The 21,772-nt window shown below is 50.5% G+C and overlaps 1 long non-coding RNA gene across 1 annotated transcript in view; it reads right to left on the bottom strand.

Moving 5' to 3' along the window:
- The window catches only part of LOC128700129 (uncharacterized), a 12,931-nt gene extending 12,609 nt beyond the window's left edge, over positions 1-322 (bottom strand). Inside the window, exon 1 of the long non-coding RNA XR_008408723.2 lies at positions 1-322. This exon is cut by the window's left edge and continues 272 nt beyond it. This is a non-coding gene — a long non-coding RNA (uncharacterized lncRNA).
- Between the last annotated feature and the right edge of the window lie 21,450 nt (positions 323-21,772).

The following is a 21,772-nucleotide window of genomic DNA, read 5'->3' as shown; positions in this document are numbered from 1 at the left end:
AACACTAATCCATAAAATAGGGATTAATGTAAACTTTGTGTATATACACAGAGTTTAGTGTATATATCGTATAAAAAGTGTATATATCATATAAAACAGGGTGTTTCTTTCACTACGTTGAAAGATCATTCGATAAAATACACAATGATAGCATATAACGCATCACCATAATAACACATGATCATGTAACACAATGTAACGGTCCAGTGTAGGTAGAGAGTTAATAAGTTGTTTTATCCTCTACGTTAAAGGATCAGACACTTCATAAAACAGAAACAAACAATACGTATCACAACAACAACAAAACATTGTGAAGGTAACGGCGCACAACGAGTGTGTGGTGACGAGCTTCTTTCTGACACAACTACCCGGTATCAAACACTGGTCCGAACGGTGGTCCTAATGAGGATCCACGTAACTAACACTGGTCCTAATGAAGCATCCAACTACCTAACATTGGTCCTAATGAAGCATCCAAGTGCCTAACACTAGTCCTAATTAAGCATCCATGTACCTACCATTAGCCCTAATGAAGCATCCAAGTACCTAAAGCACTGATTACATCGACCAGATATCGAACACCTGTTCGAACCGGGGCTTTGTTAATGGTTCACCTTGATGTCTTTATGAATCAAGGGTTGTTAATCCAAATAACTCGAGCTCTTCTTTCCCATCCCGAAATGAAACCTAATTATCTTAATTCCCAATGCCCTATTTGACCCCTGCGAGCTTAACGCTTCCCGGTGACAATAAAAATAATAATCACTTCTTCCTATGTATAAAGTGAGAGAATGAAGCAACTTCAACCTACTCTTCTCTCACAATAATACTAATAATAATACTAACACTAATAAAAATAATAATAATAATAATAATATTATTATTATTATTATTATTATTATTATTATTATTATTAGCAGTAGTAGTAGTAGTAGTAGTAGTAGTAGTAGTGGTAGTAGTAGTAGTAGTAGTAGTAGTAGTGGTGGTAGTAGTAATAGTAGTAGTCGGTAAAAAGTGCTAAGCCTTTAGAAGATATACATAGCTCTGGAGATGTATGTACTTGCACTAGAGAGCAATGTTTAGGTTAGTGCTGTTTACCTATGGAATTTATGTTAAAAAAGTAATGTTTAGGTCAGTTGTGCACTTATATTAGGATATGTTTATCTCTCCATTTTAGCTCTCTGTACTCTCCTGTTCCTTAGATCATCAGCATACAAATAAAGGATTCGATTCCTTCCTGTAGAACACTATCTACCTATATATATAAATATATATATATATATATATATATATATATATATATATATGTATATATATATATATATATATATATATATATATATATATATATATATATATATATATATATATATATATATATCGTACCGAATAGGTAAAACTGGTCAATTAGCAAGAACTCATTCAAAATTATTTCTAAGAAGAACATTATAAAACTTACTTAACCTTATTATAACGGGCAATTTAATTTAGCCTAATCCAACCAAATTCATTTTAAGTTTAAAGTAATTTAATAATAAACAAACACAATGAAATATATTTTTTTTCGTTAGGTTCAGAATGATTTTTGCAAAATAATTCCATACACAAATTGTCGTTTGCCTTATTCGGCAAGAAAAGGGTTGCTATTTAAGCCAAACTTGCAAGTTTTACCTATCGGCACGACAAAGATACATATAAATGTATGTGTGTTTGTGTGTGTGTGTGTGTGTGTGTTTGTGTGTGTGTGTGTGTGTGTGTTGCAGCATCACAACGAGAGTTTCTATAATCTACCATAACTTTCAGTTTCCCTTCGTGTCATCGAATATTCGCTCGTATTTCTCTAATTTCTGCTGTCGTTTCCTTTTGCTTTCTGCATTTTGTTTCACGCTTTGCTCCTTTCCTGAGATGGAAGACAGTATGCTTTCTTAACAGGCGAATTTCTTATTACCATCCCAAGAGGAGAACTCCTTAAGTCACTTCCTCTCAGAGGAGAACTTACACCATTAATTCCCAGGAGCAAAATAATTCATATCCCCATTTAACCATCCGTCACCTCAGCTCTCCACCAATCATCCATCAAATGATGTTATCTTTAAATTTAAAGGGGTGGACGGACATGCCAGGAAAAGGCCTCGGTCATTTGATCAAAAGTTCCAGTGGCGGATCCTCATATGACTGAAGACCCGCGTTAAGAGACATCAGTATTGTGTCCTGACGAGTCTTATCTAACCTAACCCAATACATAACAACAGAACAAGTTTTTATTCAGTCAACGTTTCGCTCAAGGTGTGCTTCATCAAGGCAATGTTTCGCTCAAGGTGAGTTTTATCAAAAAGATGATTCGCTCAAAGTGAGCTTCATCAAGACAATGTTTCGCTCAAGATTAGCGTCACATAACGCCACACGCACGCCGTCTTGCATATGCGTAACTGTACAGGTGTGCGTGTACTGCTTATGCACATGTGTCTTTGTCAAATAACTCAACGGTGTACACATACACCGTCCTATATGTGCGTATGTGTAGATGTACGTGAACTGTATGTACTCACCTATATCTAACTGCAGGGGTCAAACTCAGCTCCTGGCCCCGTCTCTCATCTGGTCGCTACCGAGTCTCCTCTCTCCTGGCAGCGTGATCCCTACCATACCTGCTGTCTACAACTTCGCTATCTAGGTCGTTCATTTCTTGACAACTCTAAGGCTAAAGAAGTATTTCCTAATATCCCTGTTATCATGTCATCCCTGGTTCTTGTGTCTTCTGACGTCATTATCTTTGGCTAGTCTCCGTTGCTTATATTCTATATCTCCTGGACAAGACACGTTGCAATCCTCTGCACTTTTTCCATAATGGTGTTGCATACTCCTAGAATGGGCCGGACCTGTGCTGTATAGAGTTTTATGAATGACTCCTTGTCAACCTAACCTTAAATTCGGCAGAGGTGCTTTTGCTGCGGAAGTTACGAGTTGATGAGCACCTCAAGGGAAACAATACTTATTCCTCTAGGTTATTCTTCTTGGGGAAAGATTTGCAGCCTCTGTCCCTCGAGCCTGCACTCTGTTTCCGGTTTTCGTTCTTCTCCATAACACTGTATTTGCTGTGATTAAATACTAATAGATACTTGTCAGACAAATCCTGTAACTTCTCCAGTTCCACTTGCATTCTTTCCAGGTTTATTCCTTTTTGTATTCTTCTCATTACTTTCACGTCATCCGAGAATAGGGATACCTCTGACTCAGTTTACTCTGTCACGTCATTCACATACACAAAACAATTTAGAACAAAAAGGCGTCTTTAAATAAAGGATTATTCGGCACATAATGCCCCTTTTTACACTGGAACTTTAGATAGTTAACGTTTCAAAGCACGTATGAAAAGTAACGTACCAATATGTGAATGAGTTGCCTCATAACTTCGCCGTGATAGCAAACAGCATCCAAGAGTTTCCAAAACATGTTTTATTCATGTCGTGGATCTTGGGGCCAGGTGGTGGAGGTGTCTCCTGGAATTGTTTACATATGATCCAAGAATTTTCTTTTTATATATATTTTTTGTTTTTCTCTTCTTCAGGTTTCTTGAGAGCATCAAGTAAATGGGGCCTTGTTTCACTCTGCTCACGAGATGAAGCGACCTCGCCTCATTTACATGCAAATTGTTGCGTACAGGTTCATCTCAGGAGAACACGGCCCGAGGCGCACCTCCACCAGACAAATATACAAGGCCAGATTTTAAGGTCACAGATCAGTGGCAAAGAATTGTGAAGAGAAGCTAGAAAAAAGACGGAAGGAAAAAAAAAGAAGGCAGATAATGAGAAAGAAAAAGGGAAAATGAAGAAATAAGGAATTTAATAAACCATTAAAGGTAGGAAGCGCAAATAGAAGGAAGTGGAAAAAATTAAATGAACTAAGCAGGGAATCACAGAATGAAATAAGCACAAATAAAGAAAGGATGGACGGACTATCATACATTAAAAGAGAATAAAGAAAAAACGATCTGACGGATCAATAACATTAAGAACAAAGAAATAAATGGTGTTGTATACAATTCATGTACAAACAAATAAAGAAACGAAGAAAAAAAACAAAAGAAAAATTAAGAAATAGATTGTACGACCATGGCCAGATTAAGACACACTTTAGGGGCTGCAGCCTGGGGACGTCACAGTACCTGCAGCCTGGGGACGTCACAGTACCTGCAGCCCGGGGACGTCACAGTACCTGCAGCCTGGGGACGTCACAGTACCTGCAGCCTGGGGGCCTCACAGTACCTGCAGCCTGGGGACGTCACAGTACCTGCAACCTGGGGGCGTCACAGTACCTGCAGCCTGGGGGCGTCACAGTACCTGCAGCCTGGGGGCGTCACAGTACCTGCAACCTGGGGGCGTCACAGTACCTGCAGCCTGGGGGCCTCACAGTACCTGCAGCCTGGGGGCCTCACAGTACCTGCAGCCTAGGGACGTCACAGTACCTGCAGCCTGGGGGCCTCACAGTACCTGCAGCCTGTGGGCCTCACAGTACCTGCAGCCTGGGGGCCTCACAGTACCTGCAGCCTGGGGGCCTCACAGTACCTGCAGCCTGGGGGCCTCACAGTACCTGCAGCCTGGGGGCGTCACAGTACCTGCAGCCCGGGGGCGTCACAGTACCTGCAGCCCGGGGGCCTCACAGTATCTGCAGCCCGGGGGCGTCACAGTACCTGCAGCCCGGGGGCGTCACAGTACCTGCAGCCTGGGGGCGTCACAGTACCTGCAGCCCGGGGGCCTCACAGTATCTGCAGCCCGGGGGCGTCACAGTACCTGCAGCCCGGGGGCGTCACAGTACCTGCAGCCTGGGGGCGTCACAGTACCTGCAGCCTGGGGGCCTCATAGTACTTGCACCCCGTGGGCCTCACAGTACCTTCAGCTCGGGGGCCTCACAGTACCTGCAGCCCGAGGGCCTCACAGTATCTGCAGCCCGGGGGCCTCACAGTACCTGCAGCCTGGGGGCCTCACAGTACCTGCAGCCCGGGGGCCTCACAGTACCTGCAGCCCGGGGGCCTCACAGTACCTGCAGCCCGGGGGCCTCACAGTACCTGCAGCCTGGGGGCCTAACAGTACCTGCAGCCCGGGGGCCTCACAGTACCTGCAGCCTGGGGGCCTCATAGTACTTGCAGACCGGGGGCGTCACAGTATCTGCAACCCAGGGGCCTCACAGTACCTGCAGCCTGGAGGCCTCATAGTACTTGCAGCCCGGGGGAATCACAGTACCAGCAGCCTGGGGGCCTCATAGTACTTGCAGCAAGGGGGCCTCACAGTACCTGCAGACCAGGGGCCTAACAGTACCTGCAGCTTGGGGGCCTCATAGTACTTGCACCCCGGGAGCCTCACAGTACCTGCAGCCCAGGGGCCTCACAGTACCTGCAGCTCAGAAGCCTAACAGTACCTGCAGCCCGGGGGCCTCACAGTACCTGCAGCCCGGGGGCCTCACAGTACCTGCAGCCCTGGGGCCTCACAGTACCTGCAGCCCGGGGGCCTCACAGTACCTGCAGCCCGGCGGCCTCACAGTACCTGCAGATCAGGGACCTAACAGTACCTGCAGCCTGGAGGCCTCATAGTACTTGCAGCCCGGGGGCTTCACAGTACCTGCAGCCCAGGGGTCTCACAGTACCTGCAGCCTGGGGGCCTCATAGTACTTGCAGCCCGGGGGCCTCACAGTACCTGCAGCCTGGGGGCCTCATAGTACTTGCAGCCCGGGGGCCTCACAGTACCTGCAGCCCAGGGGCCTAACAGTACCTGCAGCCTGGGGGCATCATAGTACTTGCAGCCCGGGGGCCTCACAGTACCTGCAGCCTGGGGGCCTCATAGTACTTGCAGCCCGGGGCCTCACAGTACCTGCAGCCCAGGAGCCAAACAGTACCTCCAGCCTGGGGGCCTCACAGTACCTGCAGCCCAGGAGCCAAACAGTACCTGCAGCCTGGGGGCCTCATAGTACTTGCAGCCCGGTGGCCTCACAGTACCTGCAGCCCAGGGGCCTCACAGTACCTGCAGCCCGGGGGCCTCACAGTACCTGCAGCCCGGGGGCCTCATAGTACTTGCAGCCCGGATGGCTTCACAGTACCTGCAGCCCGGGGGCCTCACAGTACCTGCAGCCCGGGGGCCTCACAGTGCCTGCAGCGCAGGGGCCTCACAGTACCTGCAGCCCGGAGGCCTCACAGTACCTGCAGCCCATTGGGTCTCACAGTACCTGCAGCCCGGGGGCCTCACACTACCTGCAGCCCATGGGCCTCACAGTACCTGCAGCCCAGGAAACTCACAGTACCTGCAGCCCGGGGGCCACATAGTATTTGCAGCAAGGGAGCCTCATAGTAATTGCAGCCCGGGGGTCTCACAGTACCTGCAGCCCTGGGGCCTCACAGTACCTGCAGCTCGGGGCCCCTCACAGTACCTGCAGCCTGGGGGCCTCACAGTACCTGCAGCTCAGGGGCCTCACAGTACCTGCAGCCCAGGGGACTCACATTACCTGCAGCCCGAGGGACTCACAGTACCTGCATCCCGGGGGACTCTTAGTACTTGCAGCCCGGGGGCCTCACAGTTACCTGCAGCCCAGGGGCCTCACAGTACCTGCAGCCCGTTGGGCCTCACAGTACCTACAGCCCGGGGGCCTCACGCTACCTGCAGCCCGGGGGCCTCACACTACCTGCAGCCCGGGGGCCTCACAGTACCTGCAGCCTGGGGGCCTCATAGTACTTGCAGCCCGGGGCCTCACAGTACCTGCAGCCCAGGAGCCAAACAGTACCTCCAGCCTGGGGGCCTCACAGTACCTGCAGCCCAGAGGTCTAACAGTACCTGCAGCCTGAGGGCCTCATAGTACTTGCAGCCCGGTGGCCTCACAGTACCTGCAGCCCAGGGGCCTCACAGTACCTGCAGCCCGGGGGCCTCACAGTACCTGCAGCCCGGGGGCCTCATAGTACTTGCAGCCCGGATGGCTTCACAGTACCTGCAGCCCGGGGGCCTCACAGTACCTGCAGCCCCTTGGGCCTCACAGTACCTACAGCCCGGGGGCCTCACGCTACCTGCAGCCCGGGGGCCTCACACTACCTGCAGCCCGGGGGCCTCACACTACCTGCAGCCCGTTGGGCCTCACACTACCTGCAGCCCGGGGGCCTCACAGTACCTGCAGCCCAGGGGCCCCACAGTACCTGCAGCCCGGGGGCGTCACAGTACCTGCAGCCCGGGGGCCTCACAATACCTGCAGCCCGGGGGCGTCACAGTACCTGCAGCCCGAGGGCCTCACAGTACCTGCAGCCTGGGGGCCTCACAGTACCTGCAGCCTGGGGGCCTCACAGTACCTGCAGCCTGGGGGACTAACAGTACCTGCAGCCCGGGGGTCTCACAGTACCTGCAGCCTGGGGGCCTCAAAGTACTTGCAGACCGGGGGCGTCACAGTACCTGCAACCCGGGGCCTCACAGTACCTGCAGCCTGGAGGCCTCATAGTACTTGCAGCCCGGGGGCCTCATAGTACTTGCAGCCTGGGGGCCTCACAGTACCTGCAGCCCGGGGGAATCACAGTACCTGCAGCCTGGGGGCCTCATAGTACTTGCAGTCTGGGGGCATCACAGTACCTGCAGCCCGGGGGCGTCACAGTACCTGCAGCCGGCGGCGTCACAGTACCTGCAGCCCGGGGGCCTCACAATACCTGCAGCACGGGGGCCTCACAGTACCTGCAGCCTGGGGGCGTCACAGTACCTGCAGCCCAGGGGCCTAACAGTACCTGCAGCCTGGGGGCCTCATAGTACTTGCACCCCGTGGGCCTCACAGTACCTGCCGCCTGGGGGCCTCATAGTAATTGCTCCCCGGGGGCCTCACAGTACCTGCAGCCCAGGGGCCTAACAGTACCTGCAGTTTGGGGGCCACATAGTACTTGCACCCGGGGGGCCTCACAGTACCTGCAGCCCAGGGGCCTCACAGTACCTGCAGCCTGGGGGCCTCACAGTACCTGCAGCCCGGGGGCCTCACAGTACCTACAGCCCGGGGGCCTAACAGTACCTGCAGCCCGGGGGCCTCACAGTACCTGCAGCCCGGGGGCCTCACAGTACCTGCAGCCCGGGGGCCTCACAGTACCTGCAGCCCGGGGGCCTCACAGTACCTGCAGCCCAGGGGCCTAACAGTACCTGCAGCCTGGGGGCCCTCATAGTACTTGCAGCCCGGGGGCTTCACAGTACGTGCAGCCCAGGGGCCTCACAGTACCTGCACCCTGGGGGCCTCACAGTACTTGCAGCCCGGGGGCCTCACAGTACCTGCAGCCTGGGGGCCTCATAGTACTTGCAGCCCGTCGGCCTCACAGTACCTGCAGCCCAGGGGCCTCACAGTACCTGCAGCCTGGGGCCTCATAGTACTTGCAGCCCGGGGGCCTCACAGTACCTGCAGCCTGGGGGCCTCATAGTACTTGCAGCCCGGGGCCTCACAGTACCTGCAGCCCAGAAGCCTCACAGTACCTGCAGCCTGGGGGCCCTCATAGTACTTGCAGCCCGGGGGCCTCACAGTATCTGCAGCCTGGGGGCCTCATAGTACTTGCAGCCCGGGGGCCTCACAGTACCTGCAGCCTCGAGGTCTAACAGTACCTGCAGCCTGGGGGCCTCATAGTACTTGCAGCCCGGTGGCCTCACAGTACCTGCAGCCCAGGGGCCTCACAGTACCTGCAGCCCGGGGGCCTCACAGTACCTGCAGCCCGGGGGCCTCATAGTACTTGCAGCCCGGATGGCCTCACAGTACCTGCAGCCCGGGGGCCTCACAGTGCCTGCAGCGCAGGGGACTCACAGTACCTGCAGCCTGGGGGCTTCATAGTATTTGCAGCCAGGGTGCCTCATAGTACTTGCAGCCCGGGGGTCTCACAGTACCTGCAGCCCTGGGGCCTCACAGTACCTGCAGCCCGGGGCCCCTCACAGTACCTGCAGCCCTGGGGCCTCACAGTACCTGCAGCCCGGGGCCCCTCACAGTACCTGTAGCCTGGGGGCCTCGCAGTACCTGCAGCTCAGGGGCCTCACAGTACCTGCAGCCCAGGGGACTCACATTACCTGCAGCCCGAGGGACTCACAGTACCTGCAGCCCGGGGGCCTCATAGTACTTGCAGCCCGGGGGCCTCACAGTACCTGCAGCCCAGGGGCCTCACAGTACCTGCAGCCCGTTGGGCCTCACAGTACCTGTAGCCCGGGGGCCTCACACTACCTGCAGCCCGGGGGCCTCACACTACCTGCAGCCCGGGGGCCTCACACTACCTGCAGCCCGTTGGGCCTCACACTACCTGCAGCCCAGGGGCCTCACAGTACCTGCAGCCCAGGGGCCTCACACTACCTGCAGCCCGGGGGCCTCACAGTACCTGCAGCCCAGGGGCTCTCACAGTACCTGCAGCCCAGGGGCTCTCTCAGTATCTGCAGCCCAGGGGCCTCACAGTGCCTGCAGCCCGGGGGCCTCACACTACCTGCAGCCCAGGGGCCTCACAGTACCTGCAGCCGGTTGGGCCTCACATTACCTGCAGCCCAGTGGCCTCACAATACCTGCAGCCCTGGGGCCTCACAGTACCTGCAGCCCGGGGCCCCTCACAGTACCTGCAGCCTGGGGGCCTCACAGTACCTGCAGCTCAGGGGCCTCACAGTACCTGCAGCCCAGGGGACTCACATTACCTGCAGCCCGAGGGACTCACAGTACCTGCAGCCCGGGGGCCTCATAGTACTTGCAGCCCGGGGGCCTCACAGTACCTGCAGCCCAGGGGCCTCACAGTACCTGCAGCCCGTTGGGCCTCACAGTACCTGCAGCCCGGGGCCTCACACTACCTGCAGCCCGGGGGCCTGACACTACCTGCAGCCCGGGGGCCTCACACTACCTGCAGCCCGTTGGGCCTCACACTACCTGCAGCCCAGGGGCCTCACAGTACCTGCAGCCCAGGGGCCTCACACTACCTGCAGCCCGGGGGCCTCACAGTACCTGCAGCCCAGGGGCTCTCACAGTACCTGCAGCCCAGGGGCTCTCTCAGTATCTGCAGCCCAGGGGCCTCACAGTGCCTGCAGCCCGGGGGCCTCACACTACCTGCAGCCCAGGGGCCTCACAGTACCTGCAGCCCAGGGGCCTCACACTACCTGCAGCTCGGGGGTCTCACGGTACCTGCAGCCCGGGGGCGTCACAGTACCTGTAGCCCGGGGGCCTCATAATACTTGCAGCCCGGAGGCCTCACAGTACCTGCAGCCCAGGGACCTATCAGTACCTGCAGCCCGGGGCCCCTCACAGTACCTGCAACCTAGGGGCCTCACTGTACCTGCAGTCCAGGGGCCTCACAGTACCTGCAGCCCGGAGGCTTCACAATACCTGCAGCCCAGAGGCCTCACTGTACCTGCAATCCAGGGGCCTCACAGTACCTTTAACCCAGGGGTATCACTGCACCTGCAACCCAGGGGCCCCACAGTGCATGCAACCAAGTGGCCTCACTGTACCTGTAGCCCAGGGATCTCAAAATACCTGCAGCCCAGATTCCTCACACTACCTGCAGCCCGGGGGCCTCACAGTACCTGCAGCCCGTTGGGCCTCACATTACCTGCAGCCCAGGGGCCTCACAATACCTGCAGCCCAGGGGCCTCACAGTACCTGCAGCCCGGGGGCCTCACAGTACCTGCAGCCCAGGGGCCTCACAGTACCTACAGCCCACTGGCTCTCGCAGTACCTGCAGCCTGGGGGCCTCACAGTGCCTGCAGCTTGGAAGCCTCACAGTACCTGCAGCCAAAAGGCCTCACAGTACCTGCATCCCGGAGGCTCACAGTACCTGCAGTCCTGGGGCCTCAGAGTACCTGCAGCCCTGGGGCCTCACAGTAACTGCAGCCCTGGGGTCTCACAGTACCTGCAGCCCGGGGGCCGCAGAGTACCTGCAGCCATGGGGCCTCACAGTACCTGCAGCCCGGGGGCTTCACAGTACCTGCAGCCCGAGGGCCTCATAGTACTTGCAGCCCGGGGGCCTCATAGTACGTGCAACCCAGGGGACTCACAGTACCTGCAGCCAGGGGCCCTCACAGTACCTGCAGGCCGGGGGCCTCACAGTACCTGCAGCCCAGGGCACACACCGTACCTGCAGCCCGGGGGCCTCATAGTATTTGCAGCTCGGGGGTCTCACAGTACCTGCATCCCGGGGACGTCACAGTACCTGCAGCCCGGGGGCCTCATAATACTTGGAGCCCGGAGGCCTCACAGTACCTGCAGCCCAGGGACCTATCAGTACCTGCAGCCCGGGGCCCCTCACAGTACCTGCAACCTAGGGGCCTCACTGTACCTGCAGTCCAGGGGCCTCACAGTACCTGCAGCCCGGAGGCTTCACAGTACCTGCAGCCCAGAGGCCTCACTGTACCTGCAACCCAGGGGCCTCACAGTACCTTTAACCCAGGGGTATCACTGCACCTGCAACCCAGGGGCCCCACAGTGCCTGCAACCAAGTGGCCTCACTGTACTTGTAGCGCAGGGATCTCAAAATACCTGCAGCCCAGGTTCCTCACAGTACCTGCAGCCCAAGGGCCTCACAGTAACTGCAACCTAGGGGCCTCACAGTACCTGCAGCCCGGGGGCCTCACAGTACCTGCAGCCCAGGGGCCTCACTGCATTTGCAGCCCAGGGGCCTCACAGTACCTGCAGCCCAGGGGCCTCACAGTACTTGCAGCCCAGGGACCTCACTGTACCTGCAACCCAGGGGCCTCACAGTACCTGCAACCCAGGGGCCTCACAATACCTGTAACCCAGTGGCCTCACAGTACTTGCAACCCAGTGGCCTCACAGTACCTGCGGCCTAGGGGCCTCACAGTACCTGCAACCCCAGGGGCCTCACATACCTGTAATCCAAGGGTCTACAAAATCTTAATCCGATTCTGTGTACGACAGGATTTAATTGAAATTAATTTTCGTTCCTCAAAACGAATTAGTTTCATTTCAAGAAATATTCTGTGATATTTGAGCATCGTGGTCAAAATAGTTTACACACACACACAAACACACACACACACACACACACACAAACATATGTATGTATATATATATATATATATATATATATATAATATTTATATATATATATATATATATATTTATATATATATATATATATATATATTTATATATAGAGGTGGTACTTCCCTATATATTTATATATATATATATATATATATATATATATATTTATATATATATATATATATATATATATATATATATATATATATATATATGTCATTTATGGATTTGGAAAAGGCGTATGACAGGGTGGATAGGGGGGCAATGTGGCAGATGTTGCAGGTGTATGGTGTAGGAGGTAGGTTACTGAAAGCAGTGAAGAGTTTTTACGAGGATAGTGAGGCTCAAGTTAGAGTATGTAGGAAAGAGGGAAATTATTTCCCAGTAAAAGTAGGCCTTAGACAAGGATGTGTGATGTCACCGTGGTTGTTTAATATATTTATAGATGGGGATGTAAGAGAAGTAAATGCGAGGGTCTTGGCAAGAGGCGTGGAGTTAAAAGATAAAGAATCACACATGAAGTGGGAGTTGTCACAGTTGCTCTTTGCTGATGACACTGTGCTCTTGGGAGATTCTGAAGAGAAGTTGCAGAGGTTGGTGGATGAATTTGGTAGGGTATGCAAAAGAAGAAAATTAAAAGTGAATACAGGAAAGAGTAAGGTTATGAGGATAACAAAAAGATTAGGTGATGAAAGATTGGATATCAGATTGGAGGGAGAGAGTATGGAGGAGGTGAATGTATTCAGATATTTGGGAGTGGACGTGTCAGCGGATGGGTCTATGAAAGATGAGGTGAATCATAGAATTGATGAGGGGAAAAGGGTGAGCGGTGCACTTAGGAGTCTGTGGAGACAAAGAACTTTGTCCTAGTAGGCAAAGAGGGGAATGTATGAGAGTATAGTTTTACCAACGCTCTTATATGGGTGTGAAGCATGGGTGATGAATGTTGCAGTGAGGAGAAGGCTGGAGGCAGTGGAGATGTCATGTCTGAAGTCAATGTGTGGTGTGAATATAATGCAGAGAATTCGTAGTTTGGAAGTTAGGAGGAGGTGCGGGATTACCAAAACTGTTGTCCAGAGGGCTGAGGAAGGGTTGTTGAGGTGGTTCGGACATGTAGAGAGAATGGAGCGAAACAGAATGACTTCAAGAGCGTATCAGTCTGTAGTGGAAGGAAGGCGGGGTACGGGTCGGCCTAGGAAAGGTTGGAGGGAGGGAGTAAAGGAGGTTTTGTGTGCGAGGGGTTTGAACTTCCAGCAGGCTTGCGTGAGCGTGTTTGATAGGAGTGAATGGAGACAAATGGTTTTTAATACTTGACGTGCTGTTGGAGTGTGGGCAAAGTAACATTTATGAAGGGATTCAGGGAAACCGGCAGGCCGGACTTGAGTCCTGGAGATGGGAAGTACAGTGCCTGCACTCTGAAGGAGGGGTGTTAATGTTGCAGTTTAAAAACTGTAGTGTAAAGCACCCTTCTGGCAAGACAGTGATGGAGTGAATGATTGTGAAAGTTTTTGTTTTCGGGCCACCCTGCCTTGGTGGGAATCGGCCAGTGTGTTAATAAATAAAAAATATATATATAGGTATATATATATATATATATATATATATATATATATATATATATATATATATATATATATATATATATATATATATATTTGTAGATGAATGGTTCAGAGAACCGACATGTTTATAAATTAGACACTGTGTGGCGAAACGTTTCCTCAATAAAGATGCCCAAGAGTTGCACATGTGTCTAATTTATCAACATGTCGGTTCTCTGAACCATTCATCTACAAATCTGTCAGACACTGCAACTTCTTGGGATCTTAATACTTAGGAATTCTTCGCTTGCCTAATTCTTGGGCACGACCTACTTCCACATTGAACAAATGTGACACCACCTATGACTGCTGCACCTCTCCTGCCATACGGTTTATAAGCACTTCTCAGCACGTATGCCGTATTCTATTCAAGATTGATGGACTGAACACATCGACTCAAGGTTGAGGGACTGATTACCTCATTCTCCTCCTGTTCTTCAAGTTTCTCCTACGTATGGACTGATGAAGCCACTGTGTGGCGAAACGTTTCCTCAATAAAAATGCCCAAGAGTTGCACATGTGTCTAATTTATCATATATATATATATATATATATATATATATATATATATATATATATATATATATATATATATATATATATATATATATATATATATATATATATATATATATATATATATATATATATATATATATATATATATATATATATATATATATATATATATATATATATATATATATATATATATATATATATATATGTATCCGTAAATTTCAATTTCAACTTCTTCAAAATTCTCAGGTTCTGGACAAGAATACCTCGGGGTTGTGTTTTCTTCTGTTTTGAAGACGGTCGTTTTGTTATAATGGTCAATAGAAGCATTTTGAAAATTCCAATTTTACAATGAACACAAAACGTAATATTATCTTTTCATATTTTCGGAATTTTTTGCATTACGGTCACAGGTGTGTATTTATGGTGAATTTGGTAGGATCAAAATACAATAATAAAAAGAGTGTAAGTGTGTGAAATGCTGAAGGTTCGAACCTCCGACATCTCATACCGTAGAAGAGTGTGTCTTTCAGCCGGCCATGACTACTCGGATACCGCGACCGTCATCAGTAGACGGAGGTTTGAGTCTACACCCTGTCTCCCCCTTCTCCCACTACTGGCGCTGAATAACCCACACGTGTTTACCGCTTCACGGAATGCAAAATCAGGCTGACCTTGAGAAAATTGTGGAGGTGTCTTGATATCAATGTAGGATTCTTAATTTTCAGATTAACAGTTACAGTCGCCTTTCCTTGAACTCAAATTTCATTGCATTTTCCAGATGCTGAATAACTACAAAATGAGTGATTGCTAAATGAATCTGAAAACTAAGTTTGTTTCAGTGGCTGGGTGATCAGAGGAAGTTATACCAGTTATTACATATTTATCTCAGTGGTGGCACAAAGTCATCACATCTTTCAGATCTTTCAACTGGATGGTGACTTTAGACTCTCCCTCTCACTTTATATCTCACGCTCTAAATCTCAATCTTTTCCTTTCCCCTGTCTCCCTTACCCTCACCCTCTCCCTCACCCTCTCCCTCACCCTCTCCTTCACCCTCTCCCTCACCCTCTCCCTCACCCTCTCCCTTACCCTCTCCCTCACCCTCACTCTAATCCCTTCCCACACCATCAGCACCACCTTCACTCTCAGTCTCACCCATTTCCGTCATTTTCTCCCTCACCCTCATCCTCTCCCTCACCCTCATCCTCTCCCTCACCCTCATCCTCTCCCTCACCCTCATCCTCTCCCTCACCCTCATCCTCTCCCTCACCCTCTCCCTCACGCTGTCTTTGGAAAAATTCCCTCTTTCGTGTATTTCCAATTACCCCTTTTAATAACCACGGCAGGAGGCAGGGAGAAATATACATCAGTTCAGCACGGTTGGACTATCGCCTTTACCACCCCGTGCCACAAGGCCCAGAGTACGATAGATGACGGATGTGCCCCTCTCGGACTTGCACCTTAAATAACTTACTTCATAGTGCCACGTGTCGTAATGTTTCGTTCGTTGCAATAATCTAAGTATTTTTTTTATACCCTTTCGTATTCCAGTGTATAAATGGCTCTACCGGTACTTAAATAGAAACGAAGGTTCTGGAGAAAAAGGCGCTGAAAAGAGAACCGGTAGAACCTTAGATTTGATCCCAGGATGTGAGATGAACGGGCAACGGAGAAACGGGAGTCTGAACCTCGCAACGGTTGAATCAACGGGGGAACAGGAGCTTGTGTCACTCAACAGGTGAGCTAGCGTAGAAACGGGAGTTTTGAGTCACTCAATAAGAGAATCAACTAACGAAAAGGAGTATTAGAATTTCACAACAGGAAAAACAGCGAAATCAGAGGATAAACAGGAGTTTGAGTGTCGCAACAGGAGTATCCACGGAGTAAAACGGGCCTGAGTCACTCAACGGAACACAGGAAACAGATGTCTACTCGATGCTGGTATCCTGATTCTCTCTCTCTCTATCTCTCTCTCTCCCTCATCTTCCATCTCTTCAACCCCTTTATTTCCCAATCGCTCCCTTACATCCTTCCCATCTCTCTCTTTCTATTAGTCTCTCCCTTCATGTTCCATTTCCCCCTCTGTCTTCCTACCTAATTCCCTATCTTCCCCTCTCTCCCTCTCTTCTCCCTCCTTCCCCTCTTTCATCTCTCCTCCTCTCCCTCCCTCCTTCCCATTTATCTTCCTCTCTTCCTCCCTATCTTCTTCCTTCCTCCGCAGGTTATGTTCTTGGATCCTCACAGTTGCCACACACACCACCTACCTCATCCCTAACCATCCCTCCCTCACACACACACACACACACACACACAAGCACACACACACAAGCACACACACACAAGCACACACACACAAGCACACACACACAAGCACACACACACAAGCACACACACACAAGCACACACACACAAGCACACACACACAAGCACACACACACAAGCACACACACACAAGCACACACACACAAGGGTAGACACTCATAGAAGCTCTAGACCCTAGTAGAAAGTTCCGCTTTTTATAACCCAGAATTACTGGTATGTGTTAACAGTATCTCCCCCTCACACCTCCCCCATACACACGAACACACACATATACACACATACACACACCTGCACTAGGACAATATGGTAACTAACTAGGCGAATACACACACACACACACATACACACACACACACACACACACGCACACACACACACACACACACACACACACACACACACACACACACACACACACACACACACACACACACCACCACTTGACACAAACACTTGACACAAACACGTACCCCCCTCCCCTAAGCACCTCTCCCCCTTCCCTAACCACCTCACCTTAGCCACCTACCCCTCCCCCAAACCACCTAACCCCTCCCGAAACCATCTAGCCCCCCAACTACCTCCCTCCCTCCCTCCAACAACCATCCTCCCCCTCCCCCATAACCATCCATCCCCTCTCTCTCTCAAACACGTACTCCCCCCTCCCCTAACCATCTCTCCCCCTTCCCTAACCACCTAACCCTAGCCACCTACCCCTCCCCAAACCATCTAACTCCTTCCCCCAACTATCTCTACCCCTCCAATAACCAACCTCCCCCTCCCCCATAACCATCCATCCCCTCTCCTCCTAACCATCTATTCCCATCCCCCTAACCACCCGTCCCCCCTTCTGAGGAGCAACGGGGGAACCTAGAACCAGGATGAGGACAAGGGGCGCCAAGGACGAATCTGGGAGGGAGGAATGGGAGGCAGAGCTCAAAAAAAAGGAGGAAGACTGGGGAAGGAGACTAGATGAGCTGGAAAGGAAGATGGAAGAGAGGTTAGCAGCAGAATGCAGAAGGTGGAAGCAACAGGCCACAGCAGCAGAAATCAAGATAGAGACATTAGAAGAGGAGCTGAGACATCTGAAACAGCATAGAGACAAAGATATTACAGAAGTAGCATCGGCAATGGCTACATCTGACACAGACAACAGGTCTGAAAGGAGCATGGAAACTAAACTGTATGCAGAAATCCTGTCAAACCCACATGGGGCCAAAACAAAGACAGGGACCACACTAGGACAGAATGAGAGGTTGGAAGACATTAAAGGAACTAGGACATGTGCAGGGACCATACCAGATACCTGTGGGGGCCAGGAACAGGTGAGCAGGAAGGACAAACCAAGAAGCATAGGGGCCATAACTAGGGAAGGGACTGAAGGAAGGAACACTCCACGGGAAGGAACTAAAACACATCAGAGGATGCAATGGGAGTCACAGTGGGAGGTGGAAAGGGAGAGATCCGTGTTTGTCTATGGGCTAGACGAAGCTAAAGGGGAAACTTATGATGAAAGAAAGCAGGAGGAGAAAAAAGTGATTGAAGACATCATGAAGGTGATAGGCGAGGGGGACATGACCCAGGTGGCAAATTTTCGGAGAATCGGGTGGTTCACAAAGAAAAGGAATCGGCCTCTCAAAGTAATATTCAAGGCAGAATCAACCCGAACCATGATCCTGCAGGAGAAAGCACGGCTGAGAGGCAAGCAGGAGTTCCGGAGTGTGTACCTCAATCGAGACAGAACACAGGACGAAAGGAAGACAATGAAAGAGAGAGTTCAAAAACGAAAGGAGAAATGGGAGGAAATGAAAAAGGAGAGCAGAATAACCCAGGATCAAACGGAAGGACAAGCACACCCCCCAGAAACACCTGCAGAAGGACTCCAGCCACGACACTCCCAAGGCAACTGAACAATCCAAACCAACCATCGCACACCGATCCCTCTGTTCCCACCCCCCGCACCACAGTTACAGTATTAGAACAGAAGTTGAAGGTTTGGTACACAAATGCAGATGGATTAATGAATAAACATGAGGAATGGCAAGAAAGAATCAATGAGAAGTCCCCAGACATCATAGCAGTTACAGAAACAAAACTCACGGAGACAATAACAGATGCAATCTTCCCACCAGGATACCAGATCATGAGGAAATACAGAAGGGGCAGAGGGGGAGGCGGGGTTGCTCTGCTCGTAAAAAACAGATGGAAATTCGAGAAAATGGAAGGCATAGATGAGACGGGAGAAAGAGACTACATAGTAGGTACACTTCAGTCTGGGGAACACAAAGTGTTCATTGCAGTGATGTATAATCCACCACAGAACTGCAGGAGGCCAAGAGAGGAATATGAAGAGAGCAACAGAGCAATGGTGGACACACTTGCTGAGGTGGCAAGAAGAACTCACTCCAGCAGAGCAAAGTTGCTGGTTATGGGGGATTTCAACCACAGGGAGATTGACTGGGAAAACCTGGAGCCACATGGGGGTCCCGAAACATGGAGAGCCAGGATGTTGGACGTGGTGCTGGAAAACCTCATGCACCAACATGTTAAGGATACTACCAGAGTGAGAGGGGAGGATGAACCAGCAAGATTGGACCTTGTGTTCACCCTGGGCAGCTCAGACATTGAGGACATCAAGTATGAGAGTCCCCTAGGAGCTAGCGACCACGTGGTTCTGTGCTTTGAATACATAGTAGAGCTGCAAGTGGAGAGAGTAACAGGTGTTGAATGGGAAAAGCCTGACTGTAAAAGAGGGGACTACATAGGGTTGAAGAACTTCCTGCGGGAGGTCCATTGGGACAGAGAACTGGCAGGAAAACCAGTAAATGAAATGATGGAATATGTAACAACAAAATGCAAGGAGGCAGTGGAAAGGTTTATTCCCAAGGGCAACAGTAACAACGGGAAGACCGGAACGAGCCCCTGGTTTACCCGACGGTGTAAGGAGGCAAAAACAAAGTGCAATAGAGAATGGAAAAAGTACAGAAGGCAGAGAACACACGAAAATAGGGAGATCAGTCGCAGAGCCTGGAATGAATATGCACGGGTAAGGAGGGAGGCCCAGCGACAGTATGAAAATGACATAGCATCGAGAATCAAGAGTGACCCGAAACTGTTGTATAGCCACATCAGGAGGAAGACAACAGTCAAAGACCAGGTGATCAGATTAAGGACAGAAGGTGGAGAACTCACAAGAAATGATCAGGAGGTATGTGAGGAGCTGAACAGGAGATTTAAGGAAGTTTTTACAGTAGAGACAGGAAGGGCTGTGGGAAGGGAACATCAAGAGGGAATATACCAACAAGTGTTGGATGACATACGAACAACCGAGGAGGAGGTGAAGAAGCTCCTAAGTGACCTTGACACCTCAAAGGCGATGGGACCGGACAACATCTCCCCATGGGTCCTTAGAGAAGGAGCAGAGATGCTGTGCGTGCCTCTAACCACAATCTTCAACACATCCCTTGAAACTGGGCAACTACCTGAGAAATGGAAGACAGCTAATGTAGTCCCCATATTTAAGAAAGGAAACAGAAACGAGGCGCTAAACTACAGACCTGTGTCTGACATGTATTGTGTGTAAAGTCATGGAGAAGATTATCAGGAGGAGAGTGGTCGAACACCTGGAAAGGAACAAGATTATAAATGAAAACCAGCATGGGTTCATGGAAGGCAAATCGTGTATCACAAACCTCCTGGAGTTTTATGACAAGGTAACAGAAGTAAGACACGAGAGAGAGGGGTGGGTAGACTGCGTTTTCCTAGACTGCAGGAAGGCCTTTGACACAGTTCCCCATAAGAGATTAGTGCAGAAGCTGGAGGATCAGGCGCATGTAACAGGGAGGGCACTGCAATGGATCAGGGAATACCTGACAGGGAGGCAGCAACGAGTCATGGTACGTGAAGCGGTATCACAGTGGGCGCCTGTGACGAGCGGGGTCCCACAGGGGTCAGTTCTAGGACTAGTGCTATTTTTGATATATGTGAACGACATGATGGAAGGAATAGACTCTGAAGTGTCCCTGTTCGCAGATGATGTGAAGTTGATAAGAAGAATTAAATCGGATGAGGATGAGGCAGGACTGCAAAGAGACCTGGACAGGCTGGACATGTGGTCCAGTAACTGGCTTCTCGAATTCAATCCAGCCAAATGCAAAGTCATGAAGATTGGTGAGGGGCAAAGAAGACCGCAGACAGAGTATAGGCTAGGTGGACAAAGACTACAGACCTCGCTCAGGGAGAAAGACCTTGGGGTGACCATAAAACCGAGCACATCACCGGAGGCACACATCAACCAAATAACCGCTGCAGCATACGGGCGCCTGGCAAACCTGAGAATAGCGTTCCGATACCTTAATAAGGAATCGTTCAAGACACTGTACACTGTGTATGTTAGGCCCATACTGGAGTATGCAGCACCAGTCTGGAGCCCACACCTGGTCAAGCACGTCAAGAAGTTAGAGAAAGTACAAAGGTTTGCAACAAGGCTAGTCCCAGAGCTCAGGGGAATGTCGTACGAGGAAAGGTTGAGGGAAATCGGACTGACGACACTGGAGGACAGAAGGGTCAGGGGAGACATGATAACGACATACAAGATACTGCGGGGAATAGACAAGGTGGACAGAGATAAGATGTTCCAGAGAGGGAACACAGGGACAAGGGATCACAACTGGAAGCTGAAGACTCAGACGAGTCACAGGGACGTTAGGAAGTATTTCTTCAGTCATAGAGTTGTCAGGAAGTGGAATAGCCTAGCAAGTGAAGTAGTGGAGGCAGGAACCATACATAGTTTTAAGAAGAGGTGTGATACAGCTTAGGAAGCAGAGAGAGAGAGGACCTAGTAGCGATCAGTGAAGAGGCGGGGCCAGGAGCTGAGTCTCGACCCCTGCAACCACAATTAGGTGAGTACACACACACACTTACAAACAATATAAAGAATCTTGGAGCAGAATATTAACACGACGTTTCGCACACCCATATTTGCACGAAGCTAGGTGTGCCAACACATACACGTGTAGCAGAGCGACCTGCATCCCTTTTTATCAAACGTTTCACTCGAAAAAAGGGATTGATTAAATCTTAGGGCGAAACGTAATCAAATAAAAATTCACACTACACTCGTTTCTTTTTCCCTTTCCCTACCAGTAACAAGATTGATATTTTAAGCGTTCCTTAACTAGGTAGCCACACCCATCCCACACCACATGTGATAAACGTTCACATCTAAACGTTTCCTGATTTTTTCTTTGGACCAGGTGTGATAAACGTTGAAATTTGAACGTTTCCTGTTTTTTACTCGGCAAACTTGTCGTATTGCG

Source organism: Cherax quadricarinatus, chromosome 74, assembly GCF_038502225.1.
Source record: "Cherax quadricarinatus isolate ZL_2023a chromosome 74, ASM3850222v1, whole genome shotgun sequence".
NCBI lineage: Eukaryota > Metazoa > Arthropoda > Malacostraca > Decapoda > Parastacidae > Cherax > Cherax quadricarinatus.
This window is presented reverse-complemented; position numbering and strand designations above follow the sequence as displayed.